Genomic DNA, 16,690 nt, shown 5'->3' with positions numbered 1-16,690 from the left:
TCTCTGACCAGCACCCTAGTTTATTTGACGGTCGTGTTTATAACAATCGATATTTACAAGAAAGGTGACACAATAAGCCAAAGAAATACGAAGGGTGTAGCCATCGAATCGATTGATCAACCTATTGATAATCACATTTCTTGTAATGATACTTATGTCCATGCAGATTGCTATATATAATATAACACTTTAAGAATCATTGATCATTATATTGTATCTGGCTTCTTAGCTGCAGCTGATGTACATTTAGGTTAAAACATCACATGGCCGTTTCGCTTTATCATTCGTTCGTTCGTTCGGTCGTTCGTACGATCCGTTCGTTCGTTTGTTCGTCCGTCTCAGTTCTCCATCCAACTATTCATTCATTCATTCATCCATTCATTAATCCGTTCCCTCATCCATTTATTTAATTTTTCTTCATTCATTCGTTCGTTCGTTAATTATACAGCTATACGCATCACCTTCAATTAAATGTGTCAGTTTCGGCGGCGCCCTGCCTAACCCTCCCCCTCCCTCCTCCCCACCCCTCCCCCTCCCCTCCGAGACATAGAACCAGACACCAGCCTTCTGAACCATCTCTCTGCTATAGTCAGTATTTCACCAACATTCATTACACGTGGTAAAGACGCAATTTAACAAATTCCACATGGCTGTAACGTGCATAGCATTCTATATGACATCCGTTTCAAATGATCCCTTTGACTTTGGAAACAAACGATGACTTTATGTTAAACATTAAAATCAGGAAGTTATTTGTGTTGCCAATTACTACATTATATTCTATAGTTAAGGTCTGTGATGTGAAGTTCAACGACGTCCGTTATTAGGGTTAAATTCTAATTTAAGTCCTAAATTCAAATCGCGTTTCCTTGGTATACTTGTAACCGTGTATACGTGTCATGTTAAGTCTTGTCTGGGTCTGTCAGAAATCACCGCGTAAGATTTTAAATTTTACTATTTTGCAGAGTGATAGTATAATTACCAAAGGATATGCCTACATCAACACTTTTTAGTTTCAATGTACAGAGGCGTAGGAAATTGAGGGAGTGTGGGGAGGAGGAGGGGTGCAAGACGGTATAAACCCCTAATAATTTTGTGTTTGAAAATCGAAACGAGAGAACGAGAAATAAATTCAAGTTTGCAGCTGCCCCTTCGGCGACTCCTTCACCCACTAGTGTACCGCCATCATCGGAAATACCCTTCTTAACCTTAGGTTAAGGCGTAGATGTATTATATTAGTCATGTAGCATCGCAAATAATCGCGGTGGATTGGGAAACCGGCTATAAAATGGCTACACAAAGTAAAGGTGACCCGCGCAACCCCCCCCCCCACCACACACCCAATCCCCAACACCTATTCTAAGGTCGCGAAATTTGTTTGACACATTAATTTAATTGGATAGCCCAACCCCTCCTTGAAAAACCTTCAATCGTTTAACATAATATAATATAACTTATATAAAGTACTTGTAAAGAGAATATATTTCTTTAGACAATTACGAGTTACCCTAGTACTTAGCTGGTTCAATAAGGTGGTCCTATTTTGGTAGTTTACTGGTTCATTTGCTCTAGTCTATAGACCTAAGTCAATTTACAAACTTGAACAAATATACATATGAAAAGGAAATAGTATATTGAAACCTTACCGATTATATACCGCAGGATGAAAATATGTGTTCCATTTCCAGTTTTGGCAGAACCTCGAATCGTTCGACTGCAGGTAAATCTATATCATCATCTTGGGTTGATAAGTCATGACCCACCACCAAGCCTTAATAACTTTCAGATAATCTTGTTACCAATTATTTGATACGAGATGGTTGATCTGTAGAGTAATAAATTGTCATTCCTAACAGGATCCGCAACTCACGTCAGAAAGTCGTTAAATGAATCCACAGAAGTTATAAATGACCATCTAACAACAAAAAAGGGCAAAAGAAAAAAAACTCATGTGAATCCAAAAGTTGTTAAAGAACGCCGTTTGTAATTCATAAATGATTCTATCGTTTCTCTCTCCACCTCTCTCTCTCTCTTTTTCTCTCGTCGTCTGAATAATCTGTTTCTGGTATAGAATTGATCTTAGTTGCAAAATAAAGCAAGGTAGTGAGTACTTCATCTTGTACAGACATCATGGCGTATTACAGATATTAATAGTCCATCGTTAATGTATTTAATGTGTGTCTTCAAACTGATATCATCAACACAAGGAAAATGAATTTCCTGGCGCGCTTCTTTATACCCCGTGCCGTCCCCGTGTTCAATTCGGATCCCTCGCCATAATATAACCTAAACTGCAGCTGTTTCTATGTAGCTGGTCCTGTTACCATACACACCTGTCTGGCATTTATATTGAGCACATAATTAATCAATTCAAAATGAAAGCCCCTGTTATCAATATGTATGTACCAATGTATGGATGCCTTGAATTACATTACGTCATTTTAATGACGCATGACTGCTCATAATATATTCACTGCCCAATTCCCCAACCGCTAAAGCACCCTTTCCTCCTGCCCCCTCACCCCTCCCCATGTCTCTGTAAGAATATATAGATAGTAAATTAACAACACCATGTTATCAATATGGATGTGCAAACGTACGGATGCCTTTAATCACATAGCTTCACTATGATGACGCATGACTTTTCTCAACATAGCTTTGTGTTTAATCCCCTGCCACTTTCTCCAACGCTAACAACCCATCCCCTCCTACCTCTACCTCACCATATCTCTGTAAGAAATGTGACTATTAAGTCAAGTATTAAATCATGTGACTATTAAGTCAAGTAAAAGCTCATGTCATCAACAGGTATGTGCAAATGTATGGATGCCTTTAATCACATGACGTCACTATAAAGAAACATGACTATTCCCACAATAGCTTATATAGGGAATTCCCTACCCACAACCACTTACCCCTCCCTTCTCCCACGTCTCTGTAAAAAAAAATATGACTATCGGTTCAGCTATGCATGTTATACAAGAATTGTAAGATTAAAGAGTAAAATTGCTTCATCACAGTAATGTTGAATTATACGATCGACTTCCGGTAACGTTTAATGGGATATATATATATGTGCATTGCACACAATATAATATTCATCGTAAAGAGATCAGTATGCTGCGGAGTGAGCTGAACCAACCCCCCCCCCTCCCACCCATACCCCATCTCATTATCTGGTACTTACATCGAGGTATTGTAAGGAGTAAAATTGCTTCATCAAAGTAATGTTGAATTATACGATCGACTTACGGTAACGTTTAAAGGGATATTTCCGTGTATTACACACAATATAATATTCATCGTGAAGAGATCAGTATGCTGCGGAGTGAGCTGAACCACCCCCACCCACCTATACCCCATCTCAATATCTGGTACTTAAATCGAGGTAACACCGGTTGAAGGTAACGTACTTTTACCGGTTAAACCCCTTCTCCACTCACAGTATACGCGCATGGAATGTGACGTCATCAGGCTTAACTGATCTTTCTTTTCCTATTAACAATTTCTTTTTTCCTTGAAATATGTTAAATATAGAATGTTTGCTAAGCAGTCAATATTCTATATATTATAGAGTATCACCAATATGCATCTTATGTGCCAGATGCATTTAGAATTATCACCAACTTTTAAGCAATTTAATTGGCAAAAGCAGTCAGCTCTAGCCACCAGAAGTCCCCCCCCCCCCCCACCCTCCTTTTTTCACTTCTTGAAAGATTAAGGGCGATGGAAGAATGAATATTCATTAATATATGTACCGTACTGTAATAAATATTCAAAATGACTTCCCAAGAAATAGTCTGCCAAAGAAAGGTACCATTGCATTCCGAGTAGGTATATTTAATGTATTTTCATTTGATACGGACGAAATTGCCCTTGACGTTCATCAAGTGATTATAATCAATTTTATTTGTAATAAATGTCACATTGACGCTAAACATACATTTCTCATATTTAAAGTGTTCTGACAATTAATTTTGACATTGCGCAGATGCAGGCTAAAGGAGAAAAGTGGTTGAAAATAAGCCTTTTGTCGTAAATTTATTGCAAACAGTTTTATGACTGAAATCGATACAGCAATACCTCGCACGTTGTGATTGAGAAATTTATTTCGACTGGTGTTATGCACGTGTTTATTTATATTGTCCAATATACTCGAGTGAAAAGTGTGTGTGTGTGTTTGTTTGAAGAAGAAGCTTAGTTTTTATCTACGGTAGGAACTTAACATCTTTCTGAGCAAGCCAACACATCTTACTCATATTCTGAAGGTTGAAGTTTGGTCGCCCCATGAACAAAATACACACATCCCATTTTCAAGTAGACATCTGTATATGTTACATGGATTTAGGTTCAGGATGAGAAACGACTTTTGAGGTTCCATTAATAAAATAGCATAGTTTGCACCAAAAAGGCTCATTACGAGACCAGAAATAAACAAGTGAAATACTATAGGCCCAAATGGGGCAAACCAGTGAAAGTCGTAAACGGGCGTAAACCATGACCTCTCCCGTGCAGTCCAATGCTCACAGTGCCGTAGCGGGGGTTTCAGAGGCCCCTGTTAATTAAAGAGTGAGATAAGTGGCCCTTCACCCTCACTTCATCGAAACTGCACTTGACACAGACCCTATAAAGTTAAAAGACGAGAATGATAAACAAACGCTGGCTCTTACATCGACTCGAGGAAAAATACACGTTCTAGGAGAATTTATTCCGCGCAATATCTGCCAACTCGGCGATTTTTCAACAAACCGATTTATAGTGAAATAAGACAGACTAGACCGTATGCTCTTCATACAAAAACATTGTTCAAAGGTATATAGCTGTGATCTGTTGGCTCAAAATGCTGTACCCAACTTCCGAGGACAAATGGATATTGGGAGCCTATATAGTTAAATGAACCGTGTGCCATCTGGCCAGTGACAAAAAGAACAGAAAAGGCCTACATTGTTGTACTTATTCGGACCCTCAACAGCTTATATGAACCCTACCGGTCTACCATCGTCACTAGCTTTGGACCTATAGTTGTGACCTTTTTCGATATTCTTTGGCCCTTTTACTCTAGCCGATTCTTTTCTCCTGGTTCTATTCATGATAATTGATTGATTACTATAGGTTATTGTCCCATTTACATGATTGGTGTTATAATGATGTTATTCGACTTTAATGGACTTTTTTCTGCGATTTTTCATACAATACATGTTTGTGTGGATTCCAACTGAGTTGCATACACCCATTGACAGGGGTTTCAGATATCTGAAGTACATTTAATCTCTTCCTATAGACATATAGAATAAACCATATACCACGTTATGCAACCCCCAGCTTATGTTGGCGTGTGTCTATACGAGTAATCACTCATTCATTTAAGAAAAATGCATCACTATTCCACTATGAAAAGGTGCAAAAGGGATTTCTTTCATGTAACTAGGTAACGGTTTATAGTTCCTATTCCAGAAGATAGCAATCCAAGCCAGTCAACAACGCGTAGCGTTTGTGTACACATGTCCAAACGATCAGTGTCTGAGCCAATGCGATATTTTTCAAATAATACCTTAGAAAAGGAAAATGCTATTAGCCGCGGGGAAAAATTGTCCAAGGTTACCTAGCAATTATTGAAAAAATTATATTAGTTAGTTTTCCTGTAATTGATTATGTCTGCTTATGTGTGCAAGTTTGTTTGTATCTTGCCAAGATGGAAAATTTTAATTCAATGTCAGTAACGAATTTACATTTTCGACGCATATCAGAGAAATCTTTATCTTCTAAGACGGCAGAGAAAAACTTTCAATCTTTGCCGAGAATGACTGAATGTATTACTGAATATGTATATATATATATATATATATATATATATATATATATATTCGTTTCGTTTTCAGCATATTTTTACAACTATATCGATTCATAAATTGTCTAATAGCCTGGTCGCTATAGCTGAAGGTCATGGCTTTTATCAGTTAATTGAAAACCAGTTTAATTTGGGTATCAGTAAATTTTGAGATAATATTTTAAGATAAACTAAAAATATCGACGGTAGAAATCCCAACACAATAAACTGAGTTAGATAACGCGTGATTTTGTGGTGATCCTCCGTCTCTGTTAAAACAATAATTTTTCTGCCTTTCTGCAATAAAATTCATTTACTGAAGGAACACAATGGATATCTGTCACGAACGCCTTTGCTGTTGGTTTAATTTTCTGATTTTCTTTCACGAATCATATTTCTGCTTGGTCCTTGTCCTCGGGTAAAACAAGCCATATGATGTATGGTCAGTAAAGGTTTTGATGGGAAGGTGCACGATCGTCCCTTCCTCTGCCCCCCCCCCTGCACATGATGTGTAACTCCCCAGGGATGTCACGTGAGGGCCGAAACACAGCTGGGCCTTCTGTAGAGCTTTCAGTTATGATGAAATGTAGGTCACAGATCATATAAACAATGGTCATGAATTTGATTTACAACTTATTGGTATTCATGACCAGTATGCGTTTTGGTGTGGGTAGCAAAATGTCTTCAGTCATTTTGAGAAATAATCCCCCCCCCCCCTGGGAGACTTGATCAAGTCGTATATTTACATGTTATTCAAGCTTCCTATCTAGTTCGATGACATTCTCTGTAAAAAGGACTACATGGCAGATTTGTAATTTGAACTTTTCTACAGTTTTTGTGTGGAATACGACATGTGAAAATAATATATTGTTGGAACCGATTCCGATTGCTACTCTTTAAAGTTTCTCTGTGATACGTCGATCGTAAATAAGTTGCAGGCCGTTCTATATCATTGTATAAGTTAAATTTTCGTGAGCAATTATGGGTCAGCACAATTCAAACGTGTTATCCACAACATTTTAGCAGAGGAATACTTTTATGTTTCCGTTCTATTATTACATGAATGAAAACTACAAAGTGCATATACTGTTGGTTCTTTGTGTTTGCAATGGGGGCATGATTTATACACAGTAATAATAAGTACAACGATCTATTACATCAAATAAGTTCGTGACAATGTTTCCACTTTGAAGGGAACTTCCCGGAATACGACAATATCGGGAATGTTTTCGGCGACTTACAAGGGACGGTTTGTATTACAAAACAAATATTTACAACTTTCTAACATTGTAACACAATATGTCTACTAATAAAGAGCACAAGGCAAGGAAACAAATGATGTAGGATTAAATGACACCGTTATCCCGTTTATGTTGTATACTTTTCACACAAACAAATGGATAATCTGCTCTTTAATCTTACCAATTAAAACAAAATTCTCAAATAGAAGCTATATAGCTGAGCTTCTTCAGCTTTGCTGCACTTGTTTAATAATAATAATAATAATAATAATAATAATAATAATAATAATAATAATAATAATAATAATAATAATAATAATAACAATAATAATAATAATAATAGTGATAATAATAATAATTATCATAATAATTATAATAATAATAATAATTTTAATTATTATTATTATTATTATTATTATTATTATTATTATTATTATTATTATTATTATTATTATTATTATTATTATTATTATTATTATTATTATTATCATTATTATTATCATCATTATTTCTTATTACTTTTATGATTTGTTTCTTGTCGTTTTTATCTTTCTTTTTCTCTCTTGAATATACAGTTGACATTCAAAACTCGATCAGTCCGATGTAAGATAATACTTTGAATAGAATTTCACCTTGATAGAGAAAGATCAATTCAGCACATGTTGCATTGAGACTTTTTCAAGTTCACTATTGAAGTATATACGTTGTATCAGATAGACCCCACATATATAGCTGGCTATTCACCTATCTATTTCTGTTCTTTTTATAGCGTTTTTTATCTCAAAACTCACAACTAAAATTTCCTTTAGTCGGCCTTGGCTATTTCGTTCAACTTTTTATCTTTTCCACATCGCGAGATAATCGTCACGTGACCATGACCATACAATTTCAAGGCAGTGGATATTACGTATTGATTCTTACAGTTTTTTAGAATCCCAAAAGGACAAAAGTCATATCGAATCTTGCTTTCTTTCTTCCTTTATTTTATATTTTTAGGAGAGGGGGGGGGTACGTTGTTTTTCAAGAAAATCGATGATATCATCAATCAATATTAACACGTCTCGAATATTCTCATAATTTATGGAAGTTGTGGCACGACGGATTCAATTAAAGTAACAAAACCTGTCTCGTTTGCAGTGAACTTGACCTTCATATATGATAAGGTTAGTTTCATCGACGGACAAGTTTTGGTTGCTTGAAAAGTGGAACCGAAAGGTTTAAATTAACAATGGCGAAGGAAATGCTGTTGTCAACACTTTTTTTATGTGTGGTTTGTTTGGTATATCCGGGGGCGATTTCTTCACCCAGAAATTCTTAGTTGGTTGGGACACCAACACTTTACGGCGGGGACCAACAATTTAAAGGAGGGGCGCGATACTCGTGGTCGTGCAACTTGTAAACTTTTTTGGTACATGATGGGGAGGCTACAATAGTATGCAAGTAGGGACACGGTCCCCCTATGCCTCGGCCTGGCTAAGGGCCGTCTCCAGACTGTCTATTGAATTTGAATAATATATCAAAAAATATTAAAAACACACTGAGAACTCATTACTGGTGTCTGGTTGAGAGGGGACCTATATATAGCGTCAATGAATAAGATTGAGGTAGATTAGACATATGAACTTATCGATAGTGGAAATAAGACTAATGCCTTGATGGCAATCAATCAACTCTCGAAACCTTTCATATGCAAATTAGACTAAGCTTCATTGTACTGTGGAATTGCTTTTGGCTTACGGGTTAACTTTTGCGGCTATAATGTCAGACCTTTCGCGTGAAAGGGGGGGGGGTATAGGGGTCATGATGTGAAGGCTTCAAAGTGGGAGGGGAACGTTGACATAATCGTCCCCAGGGTCGTCCGAATGTACTAACTATAAACACTACCTTTGGTATACATATGCAAGAAATGAAATAATAATTGTGTGCATATAGGCGTGTTGTGGAATAGAGTGTTAATATAGCCAATATGTTCGTGAAGTGTACCTTTGTCTGTCGCGTTCGTACGGTCGCGCGCTCCCTCCCCCCCCCCCCCTCTCTCTCTATTGGCCTTAAACATGCGAATGACATGTGGATATTATGATAAAGGTATAAAGAAAAATATTATAATAATAACAATGAATCAAGGACGACATAAGTAAATACAAAAAACATTGAATGGTAGTATGAACAAATGGCGGAATAGCACAACAGTTTGTGGATCGAAGCACAATATTCAAACTCTCCCACCTTCATAGCATGTTCCGTAGCGCATATATAAAATTGAGCTTGATAGCAGTTGCGGAGCTATAGGGGTATTGGTCAGAGGGGGCGAGAATGGTCTGTATGGGCGCTTTCGACACTATCTAAGCGGAGCGCCACCACAGGTTGTCGCGGAACGTACAGAATTTTTTTGAGTGAAGATACTCCCTCGATCGCCGGAAATGACCCTTTCTGGGCCTTGCTAATTTGCAGATAAACGAAGAATAAATAGCCGTTAGAGCATTTTGTCAGAAAATTACACCAACAAAATGTGACAAATGTCAATAGGTAGATGAGAGCGCAATAAAAAAGTCAATAATCGCGAATAAGTAAACAGTTGTAAAAAGCTGAAATGGGCGCCAGCGGTCCATATGAGTCCGTCAGGGGGGGGGCATCCCCCCTGACTGTATGGACGCTCCGCCACTGCTTGATAGACCTTTATACTTATAGGTAATTATGTCTATGGCCCTATGGTCTACAAGAATGGTCTCTATGGTCTACAAGTATATTGTATAACCAGAGATAGCAGTCGGCTATATATTATTTTACTTCTTCATTTGCAAACGACTACAGTTTTATAAATACGTTGACTTTCCTGCCTGTTTTTATATCTATTTTATTGGAAAAACGTGCATGGGTTTAAGTTTTCTTCCTTTTTTTCTCATTACATCAATTGTTCTCTATTTAATTATCATTAGGCCCAATTGACCTCTTCCTGACCTCAACTAATCATTAAAACTGAACTAATACTTCATCAGTAGTCAATTTGAAGAAAGCTTCATGCATGGTTTCCTTCTGTTATACCTCAAAACGTCTACCGAAAAATAATGTCCTGTAAATATAGAGAGTTCGTTTACGTTATACTTGTCCTTGCAGCCACGCTTATGGGTCCAGGTAATCTGATCACAAGATGTCTTCATAACAATTTTCAATGATTTTCAGTAAATTGACCTTTCGTGACCTCAGTATAGGTAAATGGTAAAAACGTATTGGCGAAATTTCTATTTTTGAGTTGATCACACTGGTCATGATGTCATGTGTCCCTGAGCCCCGTAATCACTTATTTTGTTCACTTGCCACATTGATTTACTTTAATCATTTATTAGCGTCTTGCTAGTATATCATTTTTTTGTTGAAACTATAACTAAACCCACGACTGATGTTATAAAAGATGTCTTGGTTAAAGAGGTCAAGAGAGAACCTGATTCCCCCTCACCCCAACCCCGCCCCCACCCCCAAGAAACACCAAGATAGATCAAATAAAAAAAGTTAGATTGAAACAAAAAGCAGAACACATTTTGTGTGACTATACATTGTACGTATTTTAACCTTCTGTTTTTCCACCATTTTTGTAAAGTCCGGGTGTAAGTAAACAGTTGTAACAACAAGGCATTGTTTTAGAAAGCGGGGCGGGTGGGAATCTCATATATTTATCAATATCTACTTTAACACACTTTACTCTGTTCTATAACTCATCAAACATCTACTGGTAAGAATCGGGTAAAACTGAGCCGTTTTATCTGTTTATTGGTGTGACTATATCACCGAGTGGCACGAAAATATAATTCACAAAACCACTTAAAAATATCAACAAAGATTTCTTTTTCAACAAGAGACTAGAAAATGGTATTTCCATTTTTAATATGGCTGAATCGGCATATGAAAGGTAAAAAACCAAATGTTAAACGTGCCCTTTATATGTGGTAATTTCATAAGGCCATTTGGTGGTAACAGTTGTACTTTTGAAATCCCCCCCCCAACACTTACCTGTAGATGGTGATCTGTTGAATTAAAGACACGTCTTATTGTTGTAAATATCTTTCCAAGGATTTCCCCTATCGGAAGTAATCAGAAATTAATAGTTTGTCGATAGGAAGTTTGAAAACAACGATTTCACACGAATACGAATTGTATTGTAATGACATTCAACTTCTACTTTTTTTTTAAGGCGTATATGTTTTGGATTTTGAATTTAAAGGTATAACAAAGTATATAATATTTAAAATGTACATACATACCCACAGAGTTTGTGAGACGAAGTATATTAATTGATTCAAATGGAGTTTCGTTGTAGAAATTTATTGTTTATTTAAACAGTGCATTGTGCAATAATCTGTGACAATTTATACATGGATTTTCACCCACTGCTGGAGTGAAAAACATTGTTAATACTTTGTGATCAGTAGCCCCCATATCCCCTCACCCATCCCATCAACACCCCGTCGCTATAAAATACGTCCAAAATGTTTGATATTCTCAATGATATGCGATTTTATTAGGCTAATCCATGAAATGACATGGAACGATCTGTGAGAACAATTCAACACCTATTGGCCGAGCTCTGTCGCCTTCCGCCCCCCCCCCACCCCACCCCCACCCCACCCCCACGTCATGCTAGCTCAAGCTGTTATATTTCTCTTCTTCTTCTTTTTTATTTTATTTTTTATTTTTAAGTTTTAACCGGGCTCACATGTTGTGTTCGAGGAAATCATATTAACCGGTATAGGCCTATAAGACGATGAAGGATTCGCGAGTAATTTCGACTATCAAGGTATAGTGATATACGCTTTAAGTATTATGTGCAGTTCGGTGCTTGCCTGGGGACGAGGTGCTATTGACCTTTTTCTGTTTACTGAAGCTGTTTGGTGAATAGCTGGATAATGACCGTACCCTCCCAAGAAATGCATTTAAGTTATGTTTCGCGGCAACCTGCATGCATGCATACACATTGTGTGTGCTATATACGTACTCTTATTTACCGCTATTTTGTCCTGTTTGATATGATTTTGCATATAAATAACCTATTATTCGAAGTCAAACATTAAGAGATTGAAAGAAAGGCTCTTTAGCTATGTAAATATCACACGTTCTGAGTTTTCAAGGTACAACCACGGAACTATATATAACGGAATCAGTGGCGGAGCGTCCATACAGTCAGAGGGGGAGGATCCCCCCCCCCCCGACGGACTCAAATGGACTGCTGGCGCCCTTTTCAGCTTTTTACCATCTTTAACTTATTCGCGATTATTTCCTTTTTTATTGCGCTCTCATCTAACTATTTCTATTTGTCACATTTTTTGGTGTAATTTTCTGACAAAATGGCGATGACGCCTATTTATTCTTCGTTTTTCTGCAAATTAGCAAGGACCGGAAAGGGTTATTTCTGGCGATCTAGGGAGTACCTTTACTCCGCGCCAACCTGTGGTGGCGCTCCGCTTATGAAGCGCCCCTACAGACCATTCTCGCCACCCTGACCAATACCCCTAGCTCCGCCACTGAACGGAATATGTATGTATGTATGTTTGCGTGTATGTGTGTATGTATGTATGTATTTTTAGATCCTCCAGCATGCTCGCGAAGAAGCCTCATTGGCTTATCAAAGCCGCAGGCTGACCGAAGTCAGCCTCTTAGATTCATATTTAACGTCCATGATTATGAATTGTCAATTGTCAACAACTCTGTAACTGGACGACATACATTAATGTTGGAGTGACTCGAGCTGGGGACCTTATGATTGGAAGGCACCGGTGTTAACCACTGAGCTAACACTCCACTGAGCTAATAGCTCCATGATGCAACTCTTTGTGCACGGACAAAAAATAAATTAAAAAAAAAACCGACAATAGATAATAGTCATGCAGAGCCATCATAGAAATCATAGGGAAGAATAGAAGAATCTTGCATTAAAAAGAATAAATAAATGCATAATTAAATAAATAAAATAAACACAAAAGGATAAGTGTCTTTCACTGTAGAAGTCTCTATTAATCCATGGATTTGTTAGACCTAATAACTCCCACGTTGGTCTTACAGCTCCGTCCCTGTTCTGCGAAAAGAGACAATGATTAAGAACAGAGTGGTGAGCAGGAGTTCGTTCGTATTGAATAACGTCATGCCATGGGGAGGAGTATATATTGTTTTATCACTAAGAGTGTTTCGATGCAAATTGGTGCTTTGATTTGCGACCGTATCAATTTTGATTTGGGACGTTTGACGCAGTTATAGTTTCAGGGACCCTTCGAAGAACGAAATATCATTCTCTACCCATGAAAATGTGAACCTTTGAAAATCGCAGGGAGGGGGGGGGGGGTGAGTGGCTACGTACGCATGCGCCCGACGCAACCATTTTGTAACCAACACGAAACCAGTTAACAAATCGTTGAAGCGACTCTGTGAAGTTTTGGTTTATTCTACAGAAGCGTAGAAGGGACATCACATTGACAATTTACACATATTTTATGCAGACCGTCAAAATTCTGAAAATTATGGTACTGTGTTGCACACTGATTTTTTTCTCGTCCAAATGTCTGCGTGTTTTGATGCGATGCACTAACAACGGTGTAAAAACCGTCTCACGCACTGGATACCATCTTGATAAATCTTGACGAATCTGAATATAAACCAAATCAAAATATTGTCTTACATCGCGCCGTCCATTCGATCAGGGTAGTTTCTATATGAGATTACACAAGCACCATATGGCGCAGTAATGTAAATCAATATATTTACCCAGGGCATGTGGTTTGTGCAGGCGGTGCGCGAATGTAAAAAAAACAAGGTTTTCATTTTCCTTGTATGAAATCTCATTTAGAGTATTAACTCATGGCAGCATCATTTGCTAACCTGGCTGACGATATTTTTGCAAAATTAATTGTTAAGTTTTTACAAGTAAGCTCTTTTAGGTGATTCTACCTTTAAAAGATCATATTTTAATTGCTTCCGATTGTACTTAATAATGTTTAACTCAGACAGTGATGTCATCTATCGTACACGTGTACAGTCAAAACGAAATGTATTATATTGTATCGAGGGCGCTGTGCAAGAATAATTAGTAGACCCGCTATCTCTCTCTCTCTTTGCACTCGAATAAGCACACTTGTCCATGTCTTATAAAGGACTTAAAATGGTTTTCGAATAACAGCTGAGACCCTGTCTATGGAGGGATACAAATCATCATTTGTGACCTTGTTAGTTAATCCAATAGTGTAGAGTCCCTGTCTAGGAAGGGACTCGAATCACCAGTGTAGAGTCCCTGTCTATGGAGGGATTCGAATCTTTTTTGCATTGTTTCAACACTTAATACCCAGTGTATTCTAGAACTGACGCTCTCTTTCACAGTCATGTACGCAATTATTTTTGAATGTTTTTTTGTCGTTGTGAAGATTTTGTTTTGAAGATATGACGAAAAGAGCTAATTATTTGACATTTACAGGGTCGTAGTGAATCCAGCTTGAAGGCCGAATCAAGTGAAAATTCAAAGCAGAACCAGCCGGACAAAGATCCAAGGGAAATTATTTACTCATCGTCAACGTGAGTCGAGCTTTTTGATTATTTCTTTGTTTTGTTATTGTTGCTTTTAGTTTGGCTTTGGGTGGGGCGGGGGGGGTGGGGAGTGGTACACATTTTTTTTCCCGAAATTTGTCGAATCGTACAGAAAAAGTGGATTTGAGTTCTTCGGTCCTGCTTGTATTCGTTATGAACGCTGCTATGTAAAGATGCGTTCCAAGAAATCAATATAGATCTAAAAGGAAAAAAGTATGCTGCACCCAACAGTGACACACTGTAGCGTAAGAGCCTCACAATACATCCAAATGTTAGCAGCAGTTACAAACATACGTGCACAAAGTTACGTGAGAAGAAAAACGACGATGAAGGCTAGTTTTTAGAAATGCATTAGTTCGATTTAAAATGAGGCTGAAATAACAAATATCAATATGTCAAAATGAAAAGCCGAAATTTTTTGAAGATCAAACATCTTCAAATTCAACTGAAATAATGGAAATTTTTTACCAAATTGAATTCTTTAGGGACGAGTTGACATGACACAGTCGATCGAACTATTGGGATATTAAGAGGTCAACAATTGGAAGTGACATCTTCAGTTTCGAAATTTCGACTTTGTACGTCGAAAAAGGTAGTCCAAATGGTGTTAAAAAAAGTCGAACTTTCGAGAATCAAGTTTAAATAGTAGAGATAAATAGTTGAATCTTATGAAATAACAAATTTGATAAATATTTCCAATGTCCCATATGGTCCACGTTAGTATCTACAAAACTAAAACTTATTTTTTCTTAACTGAGAGAGTCGCAGCGAACACAATATGGGCAAGCATGGTAATTGTGATGGTAATCGGGCCTGTATAGATTCTGGTCTGTGAGCATAGAGAGCTATATAGTCGGAGTCATCAACAGATAACTCACTAAAGGCGTATAATCTATATAGCATCCCCCTCCCCTCCCCACCCCAACCCACCCCACTCCTTACCCACCCATATGAATGCAGTTGTCATGGATGTCCAAGTTTCATATTGGACGTATATGGTGCATTAACCTGTTCAAGTTATTGTTATGTATGTTCTTGAATTTGAAAGAGCGCCACGATTATGACGGACGCGCAAACCGGTAATGAGGTTTTTCAGGTAATGAGGTTTTTCAATAGGCTCAATCTTGATACGGAATCAAATGCACTCTTCTCCCGGATGAACACCAACCAACAAATCTAACTCTAGCGACGGGCCTGGTGGGTAGAGGGTGTGGAGGGGCATGGACAGGATGAGAAGTGTGTGTGTGGGGGGGGGGGGGTCAGAGGTGATTGCAGTGATATTGGCCCTAAGAATCTTCTGACAGGTTTTAAAGAAAGGACTATTTGGTACAATAGGTTATCTACTTTTAGCTTCCATCTATATGTGCGATTAAGTATTTGATCGCCAACGTCCGGTAAGTTTACTGACCCTACCTAGCATTATCCAAAAACGTCTGTAGTTTAAATAAAGTAAAGTTAAATTCTAATATAGTATTAGACTATAAGTACATTTTGGGCTCTAATCGTATCGTGAATCAAATGGTTCCTTTACAAACACAACCAACCAGCTTTCTTTCTCCCCGAAGTATTTCTTAAATTGGTGGCGCTATCAACAAACAAATACCAGAGCCGTGTCCATATATACGACTCTGACAAATACCAACCTGCCAAGAAACCACGCCTGTTCAAATCTTCTGTGGTCACTATTTTGTGATGCACTAATTCTGTAATGAACTTCCTTGTTGCACTTGAACTATTTTCTCTCTCTCTCTGTTATTATGTTGATTTCATTGTTTTCTCGGAATGGAACTAAATAATCGATTCTTTTGGTCAAATGCTTCCGATGAAACAGCAAAATAGTTTTCGTCCTAAAACTAGAGTCATCAGTTATTTCCCTGCACTATACATATATAGGAAGTGATCTTGCCCTTATGCGGTATAGCGGTATCCTTCCATTATACGCAAACATAAGCAATGATAGATAGGAGAACGGATATCCATGTAACCAACACAGGAGGACGGTACGAATACGGAAAGAAGTTATTCATTTAGAAAATATTACAACATGATAACTCTTCTGTGA

General features: G+C 37.6%; 2 protein-coding genes across 7 annotated transcripts in view; one reads left to right on the top strand and one right to left on the bottom strand.

The window, feature by feature from the left end:
- The window catches only part of LOC139959828 (interstitial collagenase-like), a 35,090-nt gene extending 33,091 nt beyond the window's left edge, over positions 1–1,999 (bottom strand). Inside the window, exon 1 of the mRNA XM_071957707.1 lies at positions 1,647–1,999. The gene's annotated coding sequence lies outside the window, so the exon portion shown is untranslated. The remainder of the gene's footprint in view (positions 1–1,646) is intronic.
- Positions 1–16,690, top strand: part of LOC139959829 (endonuclease III-like protein 1) — an 84,067-nt gene that overhangs the window by 41,337 nt on the left and 26,040 nt on the right. For all 6 annotated transcript variants that reach the window (XR_011790234.1, XR_011790233.1, XR_011790232.1 and 3 more), the window contains exon 7: positions 14,519–14,616. The gene's annotated coding sequence lies outside the window, so the exon portion shown is untranslated. The remainder of the gene's footprint in view (positions 1–14,518; positions 14,617–16,690) is intronic.

The sequence above is a fragment of the Apostichopus japonicus genome, chromosome 19 (assembly GCF_037975245.1).
Source record: "Apostichopus japonicus isolate 1M-3 chromosome 19, ASM3797524v1, whole genome shotgun sequence".
NCBI classification, from domain to species: domain Eukaryota; kingdom Metazoa; phylum Echinodermata; class Holothuroidea; order Aspidochirotida; family Stichopodidae; genus Apostichopus; species Apostichopus japonicus.
This window is presented reverse-complemented; position numbering and strand designations above follow the sequence as displayed.